Genomic DNA, 22,384 nt, shown 5'->3' with positions numbered 1-22,384 from the left:
CAAGACCTCTATAAGCCTAAGAATTCTGCATCACTATTCTTAGTTTAAGCTGGGGGCAGGGAGAATGATAAAGTTCTCCCACAGAGGGAAAAAACAAACCCATTATTCTTTTAAAAGTCAAAGTATCTCAAATCTCCTGATAAGAACATAACACCCCATGCAGATCTCCGTGAGGAAGCCCTTCACTGTGGTGCTCAAAATATTATCTAAGAATGGGTTTTTTTTCTGTGCCAGCAAGCTCTAATTCTTTATATATTACAACCAGATCAGGCAACTCCTCATGGACTGTGATTCTAACAGTGTTTGAAGTTAATCTAAGAAATGATTTAAGCAATACATTTCACAAACCAAGTAAAAAACACAAATAGAACCATACAGAAGCCCTCTGAGAGTCTTCTTTGAATAGTGATTCACTAGGCAACAGGATATAGAACAGCCTGTAAGCAGTGGAAGCTGTCTGAGGCATAAGTGAAAATTCCGAGAACTCTCCTGACTGGTCCTTGAGAGCAGAGTTAGGAGCAGTAAGCTGAAGAAACCCCAGGAAAAGCAGGACACATTTCCACTAGCCATGTAGCGGTTTGGGAACAATCTGTGACAACTCCCAGATGAGTGACTTGTTTTCCTCTTTTTATTCATAGTTTTATAACACTGGCATACACATTAAGGCAGGTCTGGCAGGTGTAGTTCTGGATTTGGTTTCCTTAAAGAGCTTAATCAATGACAGTGAATCTCAACTGTCATTCACTCACTTAGAAACTCAACATCAGCATTGAATTAAGACAAAATTGAGAGAATCTTCCGTTCAAACCAAGAAGGTACAGAACAATACCTAGAAATGCAAAGCCTGTAATGATAGGGGGAAAAGCAGGTTCACTAAAACACTTCACTAACTGTAACCCCTAAACTTCTTATGGTTCTACTTCTAATCTAATGCCTATAAATCCAGCTCAATGTATAATCAAGTTGTATTTCTTCCTCCATAGCCTCCTGCAGCTTATGTTCAGATAAGTGCAATTACATACTCTCAACTGACCAAAGCTTTGAATAATTGTTTAGTCCCAAGCAAAGTGACAATGATAAGATCTCTAGGGACAACGCATGATAGAGTCCAGTTCATCCTCATCAGAGCACCAGAGGACACAGCCATCAGTAAGTGCATCTTTGTTTTTGGCCAACATTCCTTTCTTCAACTTTGTTTATTTTGAGGTGCTCCATGTCTACCTGGCTCAGTGAATCCTAAACTAAGGACACAGACCTGGGCAGTGATCACCATGGTGAAGCTAACACACAATATATGCTAGCCAGAGCCCTGCAGAGACAGCCAGCTTTGGGGAGGCTTCACCTCAGTTTCACTTCTCTGGACATCAGAGTTCCCACTTTTACTAAGTGAGGGATGGGTAGAGGTTGCATGATCTCTGAAGGCCCTACCTACCAGTGTCTTAGAAAAACTCTATTCTGTTTTACTGAAAAGCCACCATACCTGCTGACAGTTCCCTTAGCCAGCTTCAGGACTGAACTCTTAGTGTCGACCCACTGGTTGTCATAATGTACAGAAATCCTTTAGATAGAGAAAGAAGGAAGGTTAAAATATCTATAGCTACCCTATTTAGACCCAAATATATTTTTGCTCTAAATTCCATCCCTGACCCTCATTCAAAAACCATTACCTCTACTTTTGTTCTATATCTACATCTGTAGTTTAGTCCAGTTATTTGATGCTCAGAGGTAGTTCAGAGTAGGCAAGCAGGCATATTTCACAGAGTCAAATGGAAGCTGGGGACACAGATACTGGTGAGAAAGTAAGAAGCTGCCAACAGGTCATTCTGGATATATTATCACAGTCAGTTTCCAGTAGGCCTTCTCTCAAGGCAAATGATTTAAACAGCATATTGCTGAAGTAGATTCTTCACAGACACAGGCTGGTATGACAGATGGGCATTATTATTCATTTGAGACAACCAAGTAGCAATTCATATTTTTGTGCTTTCTAAACCATCATCTACCTGTCATTTCATCATGGTTTCAGTTCTCTTTGACTGAAAGAAATGAAAACCTGCTTGGCCAACTTAAAGTAAACAGCAATTTATTGAAAAGGTATGGAGTAGTTCACAGAATCTAAGGAAGACATGAAGAACAGGGCTCAGGACCTCTTGGTTAAGAAATCCACATTGCTAATTTTCAACTTAAGTCAGGAAGCCAGTGACGTTTTCCCTGGGATACTTTGTCATAATGAGAATCCCAGACTCCAGATCATTCTTCACACACCTGGAATGTTATCTTTTTTGAACTGATGTTCCCAGTCTGTGCAGTATATATGCAAAGCAAAGGCAATGTCAACACGTGCAAGAGCTATGGCAGATCCTAAACAGGTAAAGCAAATGCCCAACTAAGGCCAGCCTGGACTGTATCTTTCCTGCTTTGCTCATCAGCCATGAAGGCCTTGGCAACATGAGATCCCTCCACAATAGTGGTGTCTGGGCATGGGATGCCCAGTCCTGAAGAAGCTAGGTTCCATATAATCAGGCTGTGGTATTTCTACCCACATGTAAAAATGTATTAGAAGCACAGTTGGCCCCTAATCTATCCAAATCTCTATCAGTGGGGAATGTACTCAAATTGTTCCACTGTACAGAGTGCATTGTTCCCAGACAAACCTCATTAAATGTATAATAGGGGAGTAGTTAGAAAACACCAAGGCCTCTTTGGTGAGTTTAGATGCTGATCTTTACTTAGCCACCCATGCTGATGACCAAAAATTATGCAATATTAAATTTCCCTCAGTGAGATAGACTTTGGCAGAAGATTGTAAAGATAAAAACATAGAGTTTAAGTCCAGAACCCCAAAAATTTATATGGCTGTATTCAGGTCTCTTAATAGCCCTTTCACAGAGCTCTTGCTGGGCTTCTATGAGATCATGTTATATACATTGTCCAGTACAAGCTACACAATGCAGAGTAGCTAGCACTAAAAAAAAGAAAAAAAGAAAAAAGAAAAGAAAAGATTTTAACACACCTTTCCAATTTCCTAAATATCTGCATCAACTTAGAATTTAAATGCTACTTCAGTGAGTATTTCAAGCATGTGCATACGTGGAAGAAAGGGAAAAGGCTGATGGGAACAAAGGCAGAATGGATGACAGAACACACAGAGTCAGCTGGTAACTAAGCGGGAGAGACTGGAGGAAAGGAAGGCTGGGGGCAGACCTGTGGGGACAGGGTGTGGCCAGAGGACATGAGCAGCCTCAGACCCAGATTCCCAGGCAGTGAGTGTGTTCTAGGATACCATAGGTAGCTTTTAAAAAGTAAAATATCTGGCCTTTAAGTATTTAACCTCAACCAACATTCTTTGTAAGTTGTTGGATACTGTGTGGCTCCCAAGCATGATGTGTGTGAGGAACTACCGTCCATTTTCCAGGCCATTCTCTGGTCCCTCCCAAGCACCCTTCTCTCTTACCCCTTTTGCAAGAAGCCACCTAGACAGTTTACAGAACTCAGGGAAATCTGACCCCAAGTCTGGCCCCTCACATCCCAATCGCCCTCATCAGTGATGAATCTGGAACTCCACCTGCAGTCAGTCAGCCTCAACTTCCAGGTGGACGGAAAGCTGTGGCCTCAGGAGTCACTGCTCTTCAGGGTCCACCATGAAGACACATCACTGCAGACCTGGAGCCTAGGGCCTTACAGTGATATGAGAAATACCTTCTTTGATTGTTTAAGCCACTTTGAGGTGCTCTTTCAATGACTTACAACCAAAAGCATCCTAAAAAATCCACCTGGTGAATGCAGCAGAAAGGACTACATCCCAGCTGCCACTAATGAGCTACTGAAAATCTGATTTCCTCATCCACAATACGAGGAAGTCTGCCGTGTTTCTGTGATTCCTACAATCCTTCACCCTTCTAAAGGTCGGTCTTGATGGTTCTTCTATAAAAAATGGGCCCCCTGGGACCAGGGGGAAAGTCAGGGTACAAATTACATACAGTGGGGATTGCAAAAGAACAAACTACATCACTTAGTTAACTGGCTAAAAAAAATTAGCTAACTTGTGGAAGCTTCTAGTCTGATGACTCTTCTCTTTAGTCCCTGAGGTTACTGTTCTTCTTCTTCTATTTTAGTTTCACCCTGAGACCAGGGTTGAGTCATTCTCCTCAGCTCACGTAAAATAAGGTCTTTTTCCTCTGGGGTCTTTGACACAATCATATTTAAATTCTTATTGAAAATATACTTGGTTAAAGACGCTAGCCTCTCCAACTCAGAGGCCCCTGTTGCAACCATGATATTGCTGTCTTTTCTCTGTCTGTGGGTTCTATCTAATACTCTACACCTTTATAACCTCCTGTCTTCTGAGAAAGGACCCTTTTTCCTTCACATCAATAACCCTGACTATAACTACCCTCCTAAAGCCGCAAAGAAGTCTACTTCCTCCATGAGTCCATTCATTCACTCAAAAATATCCCCTGTCTACATCTTCAGGTTAATATGTCAGAGTCACTGTGGAGTATAATAAGTTAAAGAATATGAGGTCTCTGCTCTTAGGGAACTGACAGTATAGCAGGGGGTACACAGGTGCAAATAACTCCAATCTTAGCAGTGTCTGATGATGTCATGGAATGGATCCAAATACAGCTAAAAAAGCTTGGGAAAGGGGCTAAGATTTTCAGTTGGAGGAATTCTGATAATAGCTGCTTGGATAGCATGGGATTTCAGCTCTGTTTTAGAGGATAGATTGAATTTGAACTGATAATGATGGTGAGGTGAGGGCATTGCAGACAAACAGAAAAGGCAAAGGCAAAACAGAATGGCAGGAAAGGTGGGGCACAGTCCGGAAGAGGCACTTAGCACAGTGTGGCCGTGAGGACAGGAAGCAGATTAAAGGAAGCTAGGACACCAGGTTGAGCCCAGGTGCTGGTGTTGGATCCATGGTAAGAAAACATAACTTTAGTAGATGATAGAGAATCAAATTTCATAGTTATCACACTGTTTTTAATTTGGTTTTTAGTCCAGTTCACCATATAGTAGATTGTGAGATCTGTAAGGATTTCTACAGCTGTCTCTCTCTCTCTCTCTCTCTTTTTTTTTTTTTCTCTATAAACTCAGCACTTAGCTTTTTGTCTGGCATACTTTGGGTTCTTATGTTTGTTTAATGAATAGTTGAATTGATCAGATCTGTACTTTTTGAAAAATAATCTAGCAGCTGGGAGAGAAAAGATCACGGTTTCAGTGGGGGAGGTCTGAAGAATCTAGAAGTAGTTAGGAATTCAGAAGGAAAGAGACGAAAAAGAGAACAAAAAAAGAATGGATTAGAAAGCCATTGGATGAGCACGAGGTGTTATACTGTATGTTGTTAAACTGAACTGCAATAAAAAAATATATACCAATAAAAAAGAAAAGAAAAGAAAGCCATTGTGAAGGAAGAACCATCATAAAGGAAGGCCTTGATGGAATGGGAACACTGATGTTGGGAACATTGCAGGAACTTGCTGTTTTATTTTTTCACTACTGTGTCTCCAACACCAAGATTATAGACACTAGGCTGTCAGCATTATTTGAACAAATGAACAAACATATTACATTTCAGATGATGGCAATTCAATCACTCATAAATGTCTGATTTGGTTAGAAATATGGGCCTGGCATTTAGGACAAAGCATTTCAATTTTAGAGTCATCTCCAAAAAAGACAGGTGTTAAAGATGCAGCCTCACCCATCCAGTCAGGAGGAAAGAGTAGAAAAAGGAAGTAGGGAAAGAGTTGGCAGGTTCATGGCTACAGAGAGCAGAGCAATTTCTAGACAGACCCTGACTGAACAGTTTTGTCAAATATTCTCGAAAACTTAATGGAAATGAGGATTAGGTCTTGGCCATGAATTTGACATACTGGACGTCACTGGTGACCTTCAAAAATATAGTTTTAGGGGTACTTTGGTAGCTCAGTAGGTTAAGCATCTGCCTTCAGCTCAGGTCATGATCCCAGAACCCTGAGATAGCCCTTGTGGGGCTCCCTGCTCAGCAAGGAGTCTGTTTCTCCCTCTCCCTGCTCATGCTCTCTCTCTCAAATAAATAAATAAATAAAATCTTAAAAAAAAAAAAAAACCCACATATTTTAGTATTGTGGGTATGAAAGACAGGTTTTATTATCCCTGGTCAGATATCACAACACACAGACACAAACTCAAAGCATGCATTTACACTTTCATGTAGAAACAGACACCTTTGTCTCTCTCTTTAGGGAGTGGGGTCAGCCCCAAACACACTCATTTTAAGGCATCAATTAGGGTTTTTTTTTTTTTTTTTTTGCCAAATGGTAGGTGACTACATGGGGATTTTATGGTGGGACATTCAATTTGAATGGTCAGAGAAAGTGGAAGATAAGAGTCAAATAGAAAGAGCTGAGTTTAAAGCACACCCAGCTCCAACACAAAATGTAATTCCACCATTAAGGGTCTGTCTCAGGAACCTTCCCTGAGAACTGGAGGGGCCCAGCCTCCAACCATCCAAAATGGAGTGAGGAATGCCGGACTCGCAGGAATTTGAGCCCATCCAGGGCAAACCCTGGTCTAAACAACACTGAGGTGACAGCAAAGCAGACTGCAATCCCCAGTTTACACTAACATTGGCCCAGGCTTGCTAGAGTCCCTTAGACCAGAAGGACCAGGGTCCCTGGCAGCTCACACCTAACCCCTCCTCTGCGTCCCGATAAGCAGCTTACACAGCCCCTCTTCTGTGCCACAACATTCACTGCAAGCATGACTGGAATTGTCCCCAGTAAAAAAAAAAAAAAAGGACTAAATATTATTAGTAGTCTGGAACATCATCTATATTAAAAATCTAAGCAAGGGGGAAATGAATTCTTTAAAACAAAGAAAAGCCAGAGTTTAGGAAACTCTGATGGATGTCAAAGGCCTCCTCACTCTAACTCTTTGGAGGAGCCATTTCCCTCTCGTTTCTGCAAAATACTGCACTTAGGGAAAAAAAAAGGGGGGGATTAAAAGCCCAAACACGTGTTTTGTGACCTCAAGGCATTTTAGCCCGAGGCAGTAACCCCGAGGCGGCGGAGAGGAATTAGATGTTAGGAGGCCCTGAAGGGAGCAGAAGTGCTCGGCGGGTTTCCCAGTGGACGGTTGGGGCGGCGGCCGTGTGCGGAGCTCGTGGTCCCGCCCGGCACCCGCAGGCCCGCAGGGCCGCCCCAGGGCTCCGCGAGGTCGCGCCGGCGGGGCGGGGCGGGGCGGGGCGGGGCGGGGCGAGCGGGCAGCCCGGCTCCCTCCAGCACCGCCTGCAGACCCGAGCCGCGGCGTGGCCTGCGGAGGGGCGCCGGGGGCAGGGCGAGCCAGAGGCCCGGGGGTGAGCGCGCAGGGGAGGCCACGGACGCCGGGCCCGGGGCGCCGCTCCGAGAGGTCCCATAAAAGCCGTTTGTTGCGAGCCCGCAGGAAGTGGAGGCAGCTTTGGCACACGTGGCCACGGTGCTAAATTAACTGTTAACACAAATAATCAAAGTGCAAGACCCATCGAGCGGCTGGCGCCAGCGGAGCGCGGGGGGGGGGGGGGGGGGGGCGGGCTGCGGGCGGCAGGTGGAGGCGGGCGGGGGGGGCGGGAGGCCTGGAGCGGGAGGTCGGACGGGTGGTGGGCGCACTGGTACTACTAGGCAGGGGAGCAGAAGGCGCAGCCCCCTGAGTGCGGGCGTGGAGCCTTACTGGCAGTGAGACTGGTAGCTATGGAGGGAGCAAAAAATGTCAAATCCGGGGGGGGGGGGGTGCTGGGGGCAGGCCAGGCCTCCGCAAGCCTGCGCTGATGAGGAGGTGCAGAGACCTTCTGAGCAGCTCCCCAGGGAGAGTCCCAGGAAGGAAAGCATCAGAAACCTGCTTTGTGAGTACATGCTTCTTGTTTTCCACCAGTAGAAAGGTCGGAATCTTTTTCTAATTTTTTTTTCCACAGGCCACCTCTGCAGCCTTGCTCTGTGAGTTGTGTGCCCAAAACCATCACCTTCAAATTGCAGGTAGAGAAACTAAGCGAGTGCTGCGGAAGTGGACTGACCAGCTGAGGGCTGGGCCTCCTGATCCTCATGCTCCATAAGGGCCCTGGGTGCCAGGTGACATCTACACTGCCAAGAGCTGGGAAGGAATGAAACCCCTTTTGAAGGAGGTAGGAGAGGAGGCCCAAGTCATGGCATGTGTTTTAGGGTGCCCTTGCAATGATCCTGGAATCAGAAAAGGGTCCTTTCTGGAAAGAACTTTTTGAGAAGATTCTTAAACACTGATACCTATTCTTGGGTAAACTATTTTCATCCAGGTGTGTCTCTAAGGATCAAACAAAGAAAAGTTGAATCAGAATTAGCCTAGCAAATAAATTAGAAAAAAAAAAAAAGCAAGAGAAAAATTGGATAGCAACCTTAAGATGCCTCAGTGAGAAAGAACACTGTCCTATTTTTACTACATCAGAATGGTCAGCTTCTAAAGGATGAAATAGAAGATCAAATTGGTAATCTGGCATAATTTAGTTTTTATGAGCATTTAGAAACTGGATTTAACTTTAGTGCATTTATGTCCGGCACATCTGTTTATAAAACTAATGAAAAACAGGAGAATTCCTCTCTTTGGAAAAGGTATAAAAAATATGATGTAGTGATTAAGAAAATTTTAACATGCCACTTTAATTCCTATAAGGTGTCTTCATAAGAAAGGAAGATGGTGGAAATCCATCCTCCATTACTTCCCTGGATATTCAGAGTAACTCTGGGAGACAGGTGTGGTCACCAGTCCCACACCTCGAATCGGGGACCCCAGGCACAGGATCGGGTGCCACCAAGGCTCATCAGCTAGTACCTGGGATTTGAACCCAAGGCTATGTCTGGAGCCTGTGCTCTTTCAACTGTCCCAGAAAGAGATGGTCCAGAGAGGTAACAAGAATGTTATATCCCTCTGTATTCATTTGCTTGTCAAATACTTATTGAGCACCTACCATGTGCCAGGTCAGGAGCCAGGATCCAAGGAGGAAAAGCAAACAGATGGGATTCCTACTTCACCAGAGCCAACCAGCAGGCCTCCCTGTGGAGCAGGGAGATGGGCATGAAGTGAAGCTCCTCACAAGTGACTAATTACAGGTTGTGACTTTGTGGAACTCGGTGGAAGCAGAGTGATAAGGTTCTCTCAAATAGAAAAGGACAACGGGGATCCCTGGGTGGCACAGCGGTTTGGCGCCTGCCTTTGGCCCAGGGCACGATCCCGGAGATCCGGGATCGAATCCCACGTCAGGCTCCCGGTGCATGGAGCCTGCTTCTCCCTCTGCCTGTGTCTCTGCCTCTCTCTCTCTCACTGTGTGCCTATCATGAATAAATAAAAATTAAAAAAAAAAAAAAAAAAGAAAAGAAAAGGACAACGACCTCACTTTCCTCCCAGCACGCCTCATAATGACGATGAGGACACTGCCAGGAATATCAAGAACTCTATGCAGGGTGTGCCGCTGTATGCCAGCCCATGTGCCAAGCACCTTCGCAGACTGTTCACTCCTACCAGTAATCCCACAGTTGAGTCTCTCTTGTTATCCCCATTTTTTGGATGAGGAAACCAAGATCTCAAGAAATTAAGGGCATTCCCCAGGTTTCATAGGGACAGGGCAGAGTCATGTCAGATCTTCTACTTTCTTAAAGCTTGCTTCCTTTTCTTTGTGTCCCAGGAGCATGTCTATGTAACATAAAAAAGGATGCCACTCATGCTTTCATTGCAATATTGGGAAAGTGGTGCCACATATAAACACAGGGCATATTGCAGGGCACCCAGCACAGAGTGACCAGACTTGGGGCTAGGGGAGCAGGCCACCTACTCTACAGTGAATCTGCACCTTTCTAAGCATAGACAGAGCCTTTAACTTCTGTAGGCTAATGATGATAATACCAATAACAATGATCACAGCACCCTGCCCTCCACATGGTCACCTCACAAAATCTTTGGAACAACTTGGGTATAAGTACTATTATTCCCTTTCCAGAAAGGAAGAAACTCAGATAGCAAAAGTTTGTGTACCTCACATAGTTTAGACCTGAGAATCAGAACGCAGGTCCTCAGGCCTCCAAAGCCTATGCTCTGGCCACAGTGGTACACAGCAACTCTGCAAAATGAAACAAGGTACAGAAGTTTCTCTTCCAGATCTCTTGTGCAATAATTATAGGGTGAAAAAAGCTACAAATTCAGTTCCTTGTTTTAAAAAAAAAAAAATTTAACTAGGCCAGGTAAACAGAATGATATTTGTACTAGCTTGGTCCAACTCTAAAGACTCATAATGGAACATCTGAATTAGGTCAGAAAGGACCAGGTTACCCATTAATTGTGTCCCAGCTTATGGTGCCGGTTGGCTCTGGGCACAAAGGCAGCCTACACAGCCCCTCCTTAGCTGCCCAGAACATACCAGGAGCAGCAGAAATGGGCCACATTCCCAGGCAATCTCCATTGTGCCCACTCCACATGGTACCCAGAGCAGAGGAAAAGGGGTCATGTTATAGCATATGATTGTCAGCCCACTCTGCAGGAAAGGTGAGCCTGTCCCACCCAGAGCAGAGGAAAAGGGGTCATGTTATAGCATATGATTGTCAGCCCACTCTGCAGGAAAGGTGAGCCTGTCCCACCCAGGCTTCTTTCCCTTTGTGGCTAGTTCTCCTTATGGGTGACAAGGAGGATCCCACTGAAGTCATCCAAAATATTTACAACCTGAGGCCTGGATCACAAGGAAAGAAATCAGGCAACCCTCCCTCATTGCTGCTATCACATTGACAACCAAAGTTCCAGCAAATTTGGATGGTCAATCCAAGAAGCAGTTCGAGCATGTCCCAAACAGAAAACATGTGATTGGGTAAAATGGCTCTCAGCTCCCAAGGCCTCTCCTCTTCATGGCTTCTGCAGCTCTGTCCCCCTCACCTGCCCAGTGAGAGCTCGGCAGCACCCACCCTGACAGCCCCCCAGTAACAGCCAGCTCTGATAAGAGCCTCTTAGATTCTCTATGTACACAACTGATAAGACTTGCTGGAGTTTTCTCTTTTTACCACTACTCCTAGGAGGAAGAAATCCCTAGAAATGGAATTTTAGAGGCCAGAAATTTACAGAGGCCTATAAAGCAGTTGATCATTCTGCATAATCACAAGACTGTCCCTGTCTAAAAGAGTAAATTTCCAATAAACCAGACTGATGTGGCACTTTGAACTGAGGGTCCCAAGACCTGGGTTGCACGCCTGTCAGCTGTATGCACCTAGGCAGACCCCTAGGTCAAGACTGAGACTGCCCCAGTGCCTATGGGGCTTGTGCCTGACACACTACAGGACTTTATGTGGGACTTTCTCAGTTGCTATGCAGATGTAGTGACATGTGCTGAAGGAGGCAGAAAGATTCTTCAAAAATAAGAACAAAAAATATTTTCCCCTCTGAGTGCAGAGGGCATGCTGTTAGACCTTCGCAGATTCCAAGGACAGTTCTCCTAGAATCTCAGAGTATCTCCAAGTAAATGGCCCTTACCACCACTGGATTCATTTAGACTGACTCGCACAGCATGTGTGTTGGAGAGTCACAGCCACCCTTGAGACTGGATTTGGTGAAGAACAAACCAACTGGGACAGCTACAGAGGCAGCTCTGGCCAAGGGAGGAACACCAACCCCAGGCTTCACCTGCTCTCCCACAAAACCCTCAGATGGATGGCACCTCCACCCTCCGCCCTCTATGGCCTTCCTATACATCTGGGCATCCTGTGTCATCTCCTGCAATGAACTTTCCCAGACTAACCATATCTCTTCTCCAGAGTCGTACCGACTACACTCCCATAGTAGCACTTGGTATGAGCTTCTAATATGGAACTTGTCACATGATAGATATTTGCTGCCTTGTCTCCACACTGCCGAAATTTCCTGTGGCAGGAATGGTTTTCTATGCTCACGTGCAGTCTCACACATACAACTGCACAGATCCTGAGGAAAAACAAGCATGCCTTTTATGCCTGCGGTATCACCAAGAAGTGCGAGGTCCTGTACTAGAAATAGCAAAAGGTCTTTCTGAACAAAATCTAAAGGCCAGTAAGAGTTCTATGAGCAAAATCATCAATAGCAAAAGGCCCTCAAAACCAACTTATGTTTGCCATAAAATACGAATGTGTTTTTGTAGAAGGCACCTGAAGGCACGATATTTAAATAACATCTCATCATTCCATTGGATTTAAAAAGCCAGAGACATAATATTTCAGTTTTAAGATCACAAAATTGAGACTGAATTCCTTGAAGGTAAGATCTGTGTCTTATTTATCTTTCTATTCTCCATAGAAACATGGTAGGCACTTATTAAGAATTAAATCAATGAACGAATAACAACTGATAACAAAAGAGGTGAAGAACAGAAACAAGGTAATATTGATAAAAGCATTAAATTAGTAAAGAAAAACTCATTTCAGATTTGTTTTTTAAACTCTTTTTATTAGAGTCAGGCACAGCAAACCTGAACAAAGTTCTATACTCCCCACTCAAGAGAGGTGAAACAGAACTCTGAGGAGTCATAATGCTCTTAACAAGATCATTTAACATATTCTATTGTAGTTCTTTTTATGGGTCACATATCCTTAGCACACAGCATGGCTTTTCCCCTCTAGGCTTCTATTTCTGTTCAAGTGAAAAGTTTGGGGTCAGCTAAATTTGACACCTCTTGTGAAATTCCAGAGGCTCAAACACTAATGGAATTTAAGACAAAAGGATCTTCTTTTTTTTTTTTTTTTTTTTTTTTTTTTTTTAGAAATATACCCAGGAGGTCATTATGGGCATCTTATTAATAAGACAAAAAGAAACGTGGAAGGGAGTAGAAGGGAAAATAAAAGCAACCAGACAGAGTATTAAGTTCTTACAACAAACATAATTTTGTGGTTGTTAACATTTCCAAACCCCTTAGGTACTTGATTGCAATATTGAAGAAAATATATAATTTTTTTTATTAAAGAAAGTTTTCCAAACTATAAAATGTTTTCATACCAAAACAAAACCAAACAACCCAGTTTAGCAGCTATTTTCTGTTTTAAAAGAGGTATGGAAGCTGTTTCTAGATATAGCTGGGTTTGCTGCCTGTCCTGTTCTGTCTCCAAAGTCTTTTCCAGAACATCCAAGTTTTATCCCAATGTCAAGCTTCCAAGACTTGGTCACTTACCTACTAAGGATTGCTTTGAAGCTTGTACACTTTGGGAGAAGCGTGGGAGGAAGGAGGGGGAAGAGCAGTAGGAGGGGGTGGACATGGAGACCAAAGCTGGCCCTCCCTGCAGGAGCCTGTGGCAGGACTGAGCCCACTGCAGTCTCCACAGGGGTCAAATGGCATTTCAGCCTCATGCTGGAGCTCTGTTCCTTCCTGTCTAGAAACAGGGTTTTCCATTTTATTCTCCAAAGTAGCCAAAAGTATTGCACATTTGCCGTATCAAGCCCAAGGAAAATAATATTACGAACCAAATAAAATCGGAAAATAAAACAAAATTTTAAAAAGTAAAATAAAGCACTTGGTCACCAAACTTTTGCAATCGCAAAGAAAGATGTCTTTTATATTTCCTGTTCTATATGTATTTTTCATACAGACTCCATTGTCAGCCATGAAGTTACCTTTACCAGGAAACAGATCTGAACATTATAACAAAATCTCCCAGATATTTCAGGCCAGAGCTGTTTAAAAAAAGATGTCTAAAAATTCCGTTGTCGTTGAGAGTTCTCCAATCATAGCCATGGTTTGTATGTTTTTTGTCTTTGTTGGTGTTGGAGAGCATCAGAATTCCACTACTAAAATCACCCAAGCCTCCAGAGAGCTCAGAAAACTAATTCACTTGAAATCAGTGTAATTTATTTCCAGTTTGCTCTACACAATTGACAAGAATCAAATGCATCAAACTTCAGACTTAAATTCCACCTCTGCCACCACTGGTTCCAGGACAACAAACCTACTTCTCTCTACTTGTTGTCTAACTTAAAGGAAAACACAGGGTTTTTTCTGAAGACTGTATATCTTCCAAGAGATTTCAACAAGAGTTGTCATTTGTTTTTGTTTTTTTTAAGTTTTGCACTTTTGTAGATTTGGCAACCATAAACAACCTAATGAACAAAATATAATATTCAAAACCAATGACTTTTTCTCTGACAAATTATTTCTCTCCCTCAAAAAAATCATTATGCAAACTTAGACTTACTGTATCTACAAATAAAATAAGCATACATTCCATTTTGGTGATGGTCTCCTTAACAGGTTGTGTAGGTGTCTCTGGGTTCCACTGTTACAGATTTCACTAGGACTGTTCTGCACACCATCACAGCCAAATAGGAATGAGTGGTGAAGATTTTAGTCCTAAATGCGTTGATAACAGCAGATGGACATTTCTAGGGCTTTATTGCACATCACACCCTATTGTTGTTACAGTTTTATGTTGTTATTTGTTCTTCTACCTTTTAGTTGGTGGTAGGAAGTGGATGTTGAGAGTGTAGACAAAAAATAGATTTGATGTGTGGAGATTACAATCTGACCTTTGTTCTGGTCAGCCTGCTGCCCTCCGCAGCTTAGGTCATCCCATACCACATATGGAAGTCCAGTTAATGAGAAAAGCAGACATTCTGTGGTGGAGACAGCAAGACTGGGTTTTAATCTCCTAGGGAGAGAAGTGATTTCATTCCGTGGCTCTAGATAGAAGTGAATCAAACCCTATCACTTCTTCATCCCCTCCCTGTACATTTTTGCACCACAGCTATCCTGACTCATCTTTTGCTGTTGTTTTCTATGTAAAACACTGGTTTCCTCTCTGTCCACTACCCTTCTAGCCAGTCCTTGCATGCTAGTCTCACAAGCTGGATCACCTTCTGCTTCCCTCAGGGAAACCTGATTAGGATCTGCAAAACGTTTGCTTTTTCTCTTTCCTATCCTGCTCCACAGTTGCAGTTTCTGGGAACATAGGGAACACCAAAGATAAAACGTAATCAGATTTGCCCCTGTGATGGCAAATCAGGAAACTCCACTTGTCACCTATTGGAAATACTTTCTGTTAGTCAATAGAGAGAACAAATATTTTGAAAAGCAGGTGAAAATTGAAGTGGCAGAGAAAAGCACTTGTTACCTTCCTTGGAAGGTATCTCCCACATTGCCTATGGCCACATGCATTACTATCTCCTTGCCCAAATATTCATACCAAGGATTTCTAGAACTTTGAACTCCTCCTGTGCTTCATATCTACAAATAAAAGCTGAATTGAATTTGTAGTCTGTTTTAATTTATTGAGAGAGGAAATCTTATCTATATCTAGGCCCATTCAGCAAATTTTCAGTCACATCTGTAGAACCGAATGCACAGATATGACCTAACTTTGCGATCTTGACTAATCCCTCAATCTTCCTGAATCTCAGTTTCCTAATCAACACAAATACAGAGTTTGGACTATTTATTGCTATGGTTCATTCCAGTTAGAAAATACCATCCTCACCATATTTTAAATCAGTCTCACCATTGAAGCCAAAGCACCACAAAACTCTTGAAAATGATTAAGTCTCAGGAGTGGAGGGAAGTATATCTCTGAAGGGCTACCTGGAGGAGAGTTCCTCTTGAGAAGGAATGCCTATGTGCAATTTAAATGAATGAGAAGCAGACCTTTGTTATTTTTAAAGCCTTTTGCATTTGGAGGTTTATCTGTTACAACAGCTAGTTGTTAACTAATATGCTTCTGGGCTTTATCATCATTTAAAATAATGAAAATAATTAGCACCTATGAAGTTCCTGGGAGGTTAAATCAGATGATGCATGTGAAAGGGACCAGTGTCCAGCACGTATGCATTATTTCTCTGCTCTTCCTTCCAACCAGCTGCAGAGGGAGGACACAGAGACCTCATCTGCCTCTCTGCCTCCACAGCACTTTCCCTCACCCTGACGTTTAGCTACTGACCTTACCTTGAAGATCATGCTGTTCCTTGGGAACAAGAGTCATCCCATGAAAACTGTGTCACAAGATCCTGGTTTTCTGTCTGCCAAGAAAGCATTGGGTAGACCTGTGATATTCTTTGAGGGGACAGCACACACTGAAAGTCTGGACTACTTCTAGAAGGCCATCCAGTCACAAGCAAGATCCTTCATCTACCAACAAAACCACAAAAAGACCACACAGAGTTGATTTGGAAAAAAAAAAAACAAAAAACAAAAAAAAAAAACCATGACATACAATGACAAACATGAGCAGAGCACAAATCACCAGGTAGGACCACAGAGAAGGAGGAAGAAATAGGGCACAGGATGACCCTCTTATGAGAGCGATGGCACACTAAGTCACAGAGGTGCCACCTCTAAGCAGTAGTAAATATGCTGCTACAGAAGACACTGTGAACTTAGTGGTGTGAATGTTGGAAAGAAGAGAATTTCCAAATTCAGTTTACACTAAGCCATGTGCTCAGTAAACTAGGAACTAGAAAAGTAAGAGCCTCTTCACTCATGATGATGGTGACAGTAGCTCACATTCAGGTAGACTTTCCCTGTTTCCCTGTTTTCCATATTAACCTTGACAGCCTCCAAAGTCTCCTTGATTTCACACCATGTCACTGTTATTCTCAGTCTATCACTTTTCTTGTGTATATCCTCAAAACAGACCTCAATGCCTTTTTTCCCCTCTAAGAATGCTTTGAAAATTTGAAAAGTTTCTGTCACCCAGAAGGAAAGCTCCTTTTAGTGCCTGCTACCCTCTGGCCCTGAAACCTACGATTGGTGGAACAATCCGATACACTTGTTCCACCAAGCATAAAAAGAAAGCTGAAAGTTTGTGAGACAAACAAAATGAGTTAAGCAAAAGCCCCAGGGAAGACAAAACCTGCCTGAAGAACGAGTCCTTGCCTCTGAGCTCAGTCTCAGAGGTCACGCTAGCCTGACCGTCCAGGTTTTGCCTAGAGAGTGTGAAGCCAGTGTGAACTGAGGAGCAGCAGGCCACACCACCAGCACCACTTGCCCTCCTGGCATAGCTGGCCTTATATCTCACCCTCCCACCCCCCACCAAACCTCCCTGTACTCTCAGCTTCTCCTCTCTAACAATTCTTTGCACTTATTATAGGCCAGTGTTCATCTTGCATGACTCATTGGGCTGTTTTTCATGCTACATCCTTTCTACCCCAGCCAGGTTTCCTGCCCTCAATTGCTCAGTGAGATACTTCCCACTGGTGAGGTCAGATGGAGAATGCTGTGCTCCCTCCCCTCTCTGTCATTTGGATACCAACTATCTACCACCCTTCTGGCTTCAGCAGCCTTGTTCACTTTTCCCATTCCTCCTTTATGCAGTCCTGAAAATCATCTTCACACCCAGGAAAATCCCTAACTGTGTTATCATACTTCTGTTTTCTCTATTAGTACTTCTTAATTTTTACAAGACTCCTTTGAGTCTCTGATAAAAGATATCAATTCTTTCCAAAGAAATGACCTGTACACTTTGATCCTGGTCAGCCTCAGAACATGGCTGCCCCTGGGCCTTGGGGGAAGCACCTTTGTTCTCAAGGTTTCTGGAGCTCTGGCACCAATGGATGCCAGATGCCCAGCGATGGAGAACTCCCACAGGGTGCCTCTGTGTGCTTTGATGAGACTGGGAGAGCCTGGTCACCACTCAGGTTAACCTTTCTCCTCCTGCTCGAAGCTGTGGACAAACATCCAGAAGAAATAAGACACATGGCTGAGGGAGAGGGGAGAGATTAGAAACTGTAATTCAATCTAATATTTGAGGCTTGGCAAGTGTACCTATGGGATTTCATGAAACCCCCGAATCTTTTTCATTTCAGAGCAATTAAGCAGACCCCAGCGTCCTGGCTCCAGTAAGCCGCTCAGCTCTCGGTTTTATTGCCCGTTTCCTTCTGCTTTGCCAACACTAGCTCCCATCCTTGCACTGTTTCGGTGCCACAGAGAGGCCCCTGCGAGCGAGTGTGGGGCCAGGCGCCGGGGGCCAGGACGGCGAGGCACATGTGGCTTCCAGGGCCGCAGTGCTCAGGCACTGATGTGTGGTATAATCAAAAACATCCAGCAGTAATTTAATAGTTCCCACCAAGCACAGACACAAAGTCTAGCAATTCTTCCCTCCACATACTTAACCCTTAGAGAGGGAGAGAAGGGCCAAAAGAAGGGGGAAATTAATCCTGGATAGTTGCTACCCTGGGATTTTTTGCGTTTTGTGTTTTGCTCTGATGTAAGAGAGAAAGATGTGAACTTTGGAAACTTGCAGGGAGCAGGAATTCATATTAAAATGCCTTTCTTCAGTTCTGGTGGAGAGGAAGCCTGTTGCAAAGGGCAGTGAGACTCACACACTGGGGAGGCCCATCCTGCTGACAGTGTGTCCATCTTCTGGACCAAACCAAACATCAGTGGACACAGTGCCATGAATAAGATGCTGTACTTTTGAAAAAGTGTTTGGATTTGACTTTGATACACAGTGAGACAACTGACTTAATAGAATCTAAGGCCAAATGAAGCAAAAGTGACCAGCTTCATTTTCTCGGTTCTGTGGCTCACCCTGGTCCCTCTGGAATATTGGACATCAGTGTCACCCAGCAGCATGGCTGGGCACATTCTGACCCACAAGTGGACTCAGTAACTAGGCAAGGGACAAAAGTGGAAGCATGAGTTTTGGGAGAAATTTGCCTTCCAATTACAAGTTTTTATTTTAAATTACAATAAATTTCCCTAAATTAGTTACCCACCATTGTCAAAAATTGCCATATCTGATAGGATTGGTGACAGCTCTCCTCTGGGTGTGGCTTGTTAGATGATCTACAGACTCACATATATTTGAGAACTCTGATCTTGAGGCTTCTGCAAGGCAACACACACACACACACACACACACACACATACACACTCATTTTATACCCAGTGTGCACTTAGGATCCTGCTGCAGGAAAGAAGGTCCCCAAACTTGGCTTCACCTTCAAAGCACTGAAGGAAGTTGAAGACATTCCCTAAATCACAGACTTTGAGTGGGAACCCAGGAACTTTTAATTTATAAAAGCTCCCCCAGATCACTCTGATATGTAGCCAGGAGCTACTGTCAGGGAGTGTTCTTGCATCCATGACTTCCCTGGAGAGTAATCATGCCTGTAGAAAGGGACTGGACCTAATGCCCATATGCATAGCTTTGCTTTATAACTCCAACAAGTGGTAGGACTCGCAGAAATCAAGTGACCATTCAGGCCTTCACTTTCCTTGTCTGCAGAGAATAATAATGGTATCTGTGTCTTAGAGTTTTATGCATGTGGAAATAGTTAACATTTGAAAAGCATTTGGAACAGCAAGTGGCATGTTGTAAGTGCTAACTAGGAATTAATTACAATTTCACTTTGAGAAATAAGTTAGATGATGTAGAACTGATTCAATGGTAAAGAAATTCACAACCCTGGGAGAGTCCATCAGGGAAGGTTTCATAAAGAGCCTTGAGCTAGGCCTAGTGGGGCCATGCTTGCATTCCATGTGGGAGGGAAGATCCTCCACAACAATCTGTGAGTGGAATTGATTAGGAGATGTACAAAGATGGATAGAAAGGATGTAATTATGTGCTTATTTATGAATTAACAACAATCCTAACCGATAGCTAAATCAAATGGTAATTCATTTCGAGTAATATTTTCAATCTTCCCAAAAGGCCTAAATAACTCCATGAATTATATCCTTGGAGTGAGAATGAGGGCTTCTTCAGAGAATACATGCCCCCTCCTCCTCTAGGGTCTGATATCCTAAATCTATGTATGTCCTAAATAGTCAAGGACTGCATGAAAGGTACATGGATGAGATGAGTCTCTGGGCTCTGGTGACAACATGGCATGTACTTCTGCTTCCTCCATCCACTAGGAAAGGGAGTCAGGAAGAGGTAGGCCATTTGCCCACAGTTTAGACCAGGAATGGCCAGAAATGGAATTCTTCACTCCAGACAGAAGGTCCTAACGTGTGGACCAAATTTCACCCCCTTCCTGATGAAGAAAAGTGCTCTATCAGATATAAAATACTTTATATATATTTTAAAATATAAAAATGGATGTGGTATTTGTTAATTTACATATTTGATAAACATGTACAGCTTTATGAAAAACATCTGTTATTCTCTATGGTGGGAGAAAGTAGATGAGACGACTCTGAGAATTAAGATTTTCAGAAAGACCAGTGTTCTTCCTTGAAATCCAGAACAATGCTTTGTTGTGAAATGTGCCTTAAGTGACAACAGTTAGCATCCTGTCCCAAATAGGAGCAACCTCCCAAGTGAAATCCAAGAAATAGAAATAATCATGACAAGAGAATGTGCTACATCAGACTAATCTGGGTTCTAATTTTTTTCTTCTACTTTCTTTGACATTAAATACTGTCTGGTCAAAAAAAAATATATGATTCAGAGTGAGCCATCTGTCTTTTGTTTCTTCTTGGGTGCATTGCCACCCACAGTAATGAGCATAATTCTGAAATCAGTAATTTTGTTTTACTGATAGGACCTTGATTAAAGGAACTTTACAGGAACTTCTTTGTTTGCTTTCCTGGGCTCCTGAGAAACTTCTAGCTTGGCCCTAAATCCTCCAATGTTCTCAGCATGTTCAGCACAGGTTTTCTGGGGCAGCCCTGACTGGGGTAAAGGCTTTCCCCTGGTTCCAGAGGGATGTGGACCATGGCCCATGGACAGACACAGGGAGAGCAGTGTCTGATCTCATCTTGGGCTCCTAAGCTCCTTTGATCCTTCCATCGAAGCCTTCCCCACAAAGCTACCACCAGCTCCTTTCCTGGGGCAAGCCGCCCCCTCTCCTTCCCAGCCCACCAGCCACCCAGCCCCCAACATTTTAGGCCATCCATTTCTCAGCAGGAATCTTTCTACTTGGGTGGCTTAAAGTCATTCAGCCTTTGGCCTTATGCCTGTAACTCCACCCAAAGCATCTAGTAATTGCCCTGAAATGCAATGCCAACATGTTAGACAGCCTCCTTGCAATCTAACCTCACTTCATTAAGTAAATCATCTTTTTCTATCAAGAATCACTCTTCACAAAGTCTTCTCATGACAAAGAGGCCAAATTAGTGTATGACCTGAGTCATGCAGGTGGCCCAACATCACATAACCAATGACTCCCATCAGCCTAGAACAGATCCAGACCTGAGGCTGAATTGGGAACTTAACTTAGGAACCAATCACATTTTCCTCCTTGCCTCCTAAAAGGCATCTCCTTCCTACCCTCCACTGTCTCCCAGGGCTTCCCCTTTCTCAATTAAAGCAGCATATTTATCCTGGATCCCAAACCCTTTCAAGCCAAAGTAGTAATTCTCCAAGCATTTGCATTTCAGATTGTTATCTCCAATCATTAAATGGAAGCTTTGTGTCTTGTTAAAGGAATGTCTGGTTGGAGGGGAGGATTTTGGATAAATCCTCCTTACATCTAAAATCACATCAAGAGTCCCTGGAGCTTGGATCTGAAAGAGGCATGGGCACCGGGGCTATGCTCCTCTGCCTGCCAACATTATCCCTCACCTGGCTCACAACCTCCTTCCCATTCTTGAACCCCAGGCTCTCCAGGGGATGTAGATTTTCCATCTCTCTCCCTCCTCAACTTGGCCAACTCCCACTGACAGACCACAAGCCCTGCAGATCCCAGACTCTTCCTACAGCACTGGTCTCAGGACAGGGACAAAGGTGCCTGGCAGGAAGAAGGGAAGAATGTGGGAATTCTGGTGAATGTGAGGAGGTATAGAAGAGACCCAAAGCAGGGCTGGTGGACCCAGGAAGGCCCAGCTGATGAAGCACACAAGATGAAGAGCTCTGTCTTTGTACCCTGGGAAGTGGCAGCCACATCCAGTACTAGGAAAGCTAGAGTGACACTAGATCTGAGTGCTAGAGACCTAATAAGAGAAAGCATGTAGAAGATGACTTGTCTGTGTAAAAGTCATACTGATTATAGTTATTTTGGTTAACTGCTGATCATTTGTGTCTGATTATCATACAGCACAGTAATGACTATGTACATCCTGAAATGTGTGCCAGATTAACTGTGTTTTGTTTGATTACAGCAGCAAATCCTGCCAATGTATGACCACTTGGTCTTTATAATTAGTTTCTTCTGTGGCACTATCTACTCTGGCAGCATGGCTTTCTGCATTTGTCCTAAAATAAATGAAGTAAAACAAAATAAAATGAAGTAAATTAAATAAAATTCAAATAAAATTAAATAGGGATAAACAACACCAGGCCTGTCCAGAAGTCTCAAGTAACCAGTCCCTTGCCCATCTTGACTCCTGGAAAGAAAATGGAGTGCTGACAATCAGGATGCAGCTTTGTTCTGCTCACCTACTTACCTCTAGTACCCAAAACAGCACCACACACTGTAGGTATTAATAAATAGTGAGCAAATGCTAAAAAAAGTAACTGAAAAGTGGAAT

The 22,384-nt window shown here is 43.5% G+C and overlaps 1 long non-coding RNA gene across 2 annotated transcripts; it reads left to right on the top strand.

The window, feature by feature from the left end:
• The first annotated feature begins 474 nt into the window (after window positions 1-474).
• On the top strand, window positions 475-10,534 carry LOC112678422 (uncharacterized). Of its 2 annotated transcripts, XR_004810581.2 has the most exons (4): window positions 475-815; window positions 984-1,149; window positions 7,992-8,137; window positions 8,659-10,534. It is a non-coding gene; the product is annotated as an uncharacterized LOC112678422 (long non-coding RNA). The 2 variants fall into 2 exon arrangements; XR_003147566.3 differs by having other exon boundaries at window positions 475-1,149.
• The last annotated feature ends 11,850 nt before the right edge of the window (window positions 10,535-22,384 follow it).

The sequence above is a fragment of the Canis lupus genome, chromosome 29 (assembly GCF_003254725.2).
Source record: "Canis lupus dingo isolate Sandy chromosome 29, ASM325472v2, whole genome shotgun sequence".
Lineage (NCBI taxonomy): Eukaryota > Metazoa > Chordata > Mammalia > Carnivora > Canidae > Canis > Canis lupus.
This window is presented reverse-complemented; position numbering and strand designations above follow the sequence as displayed.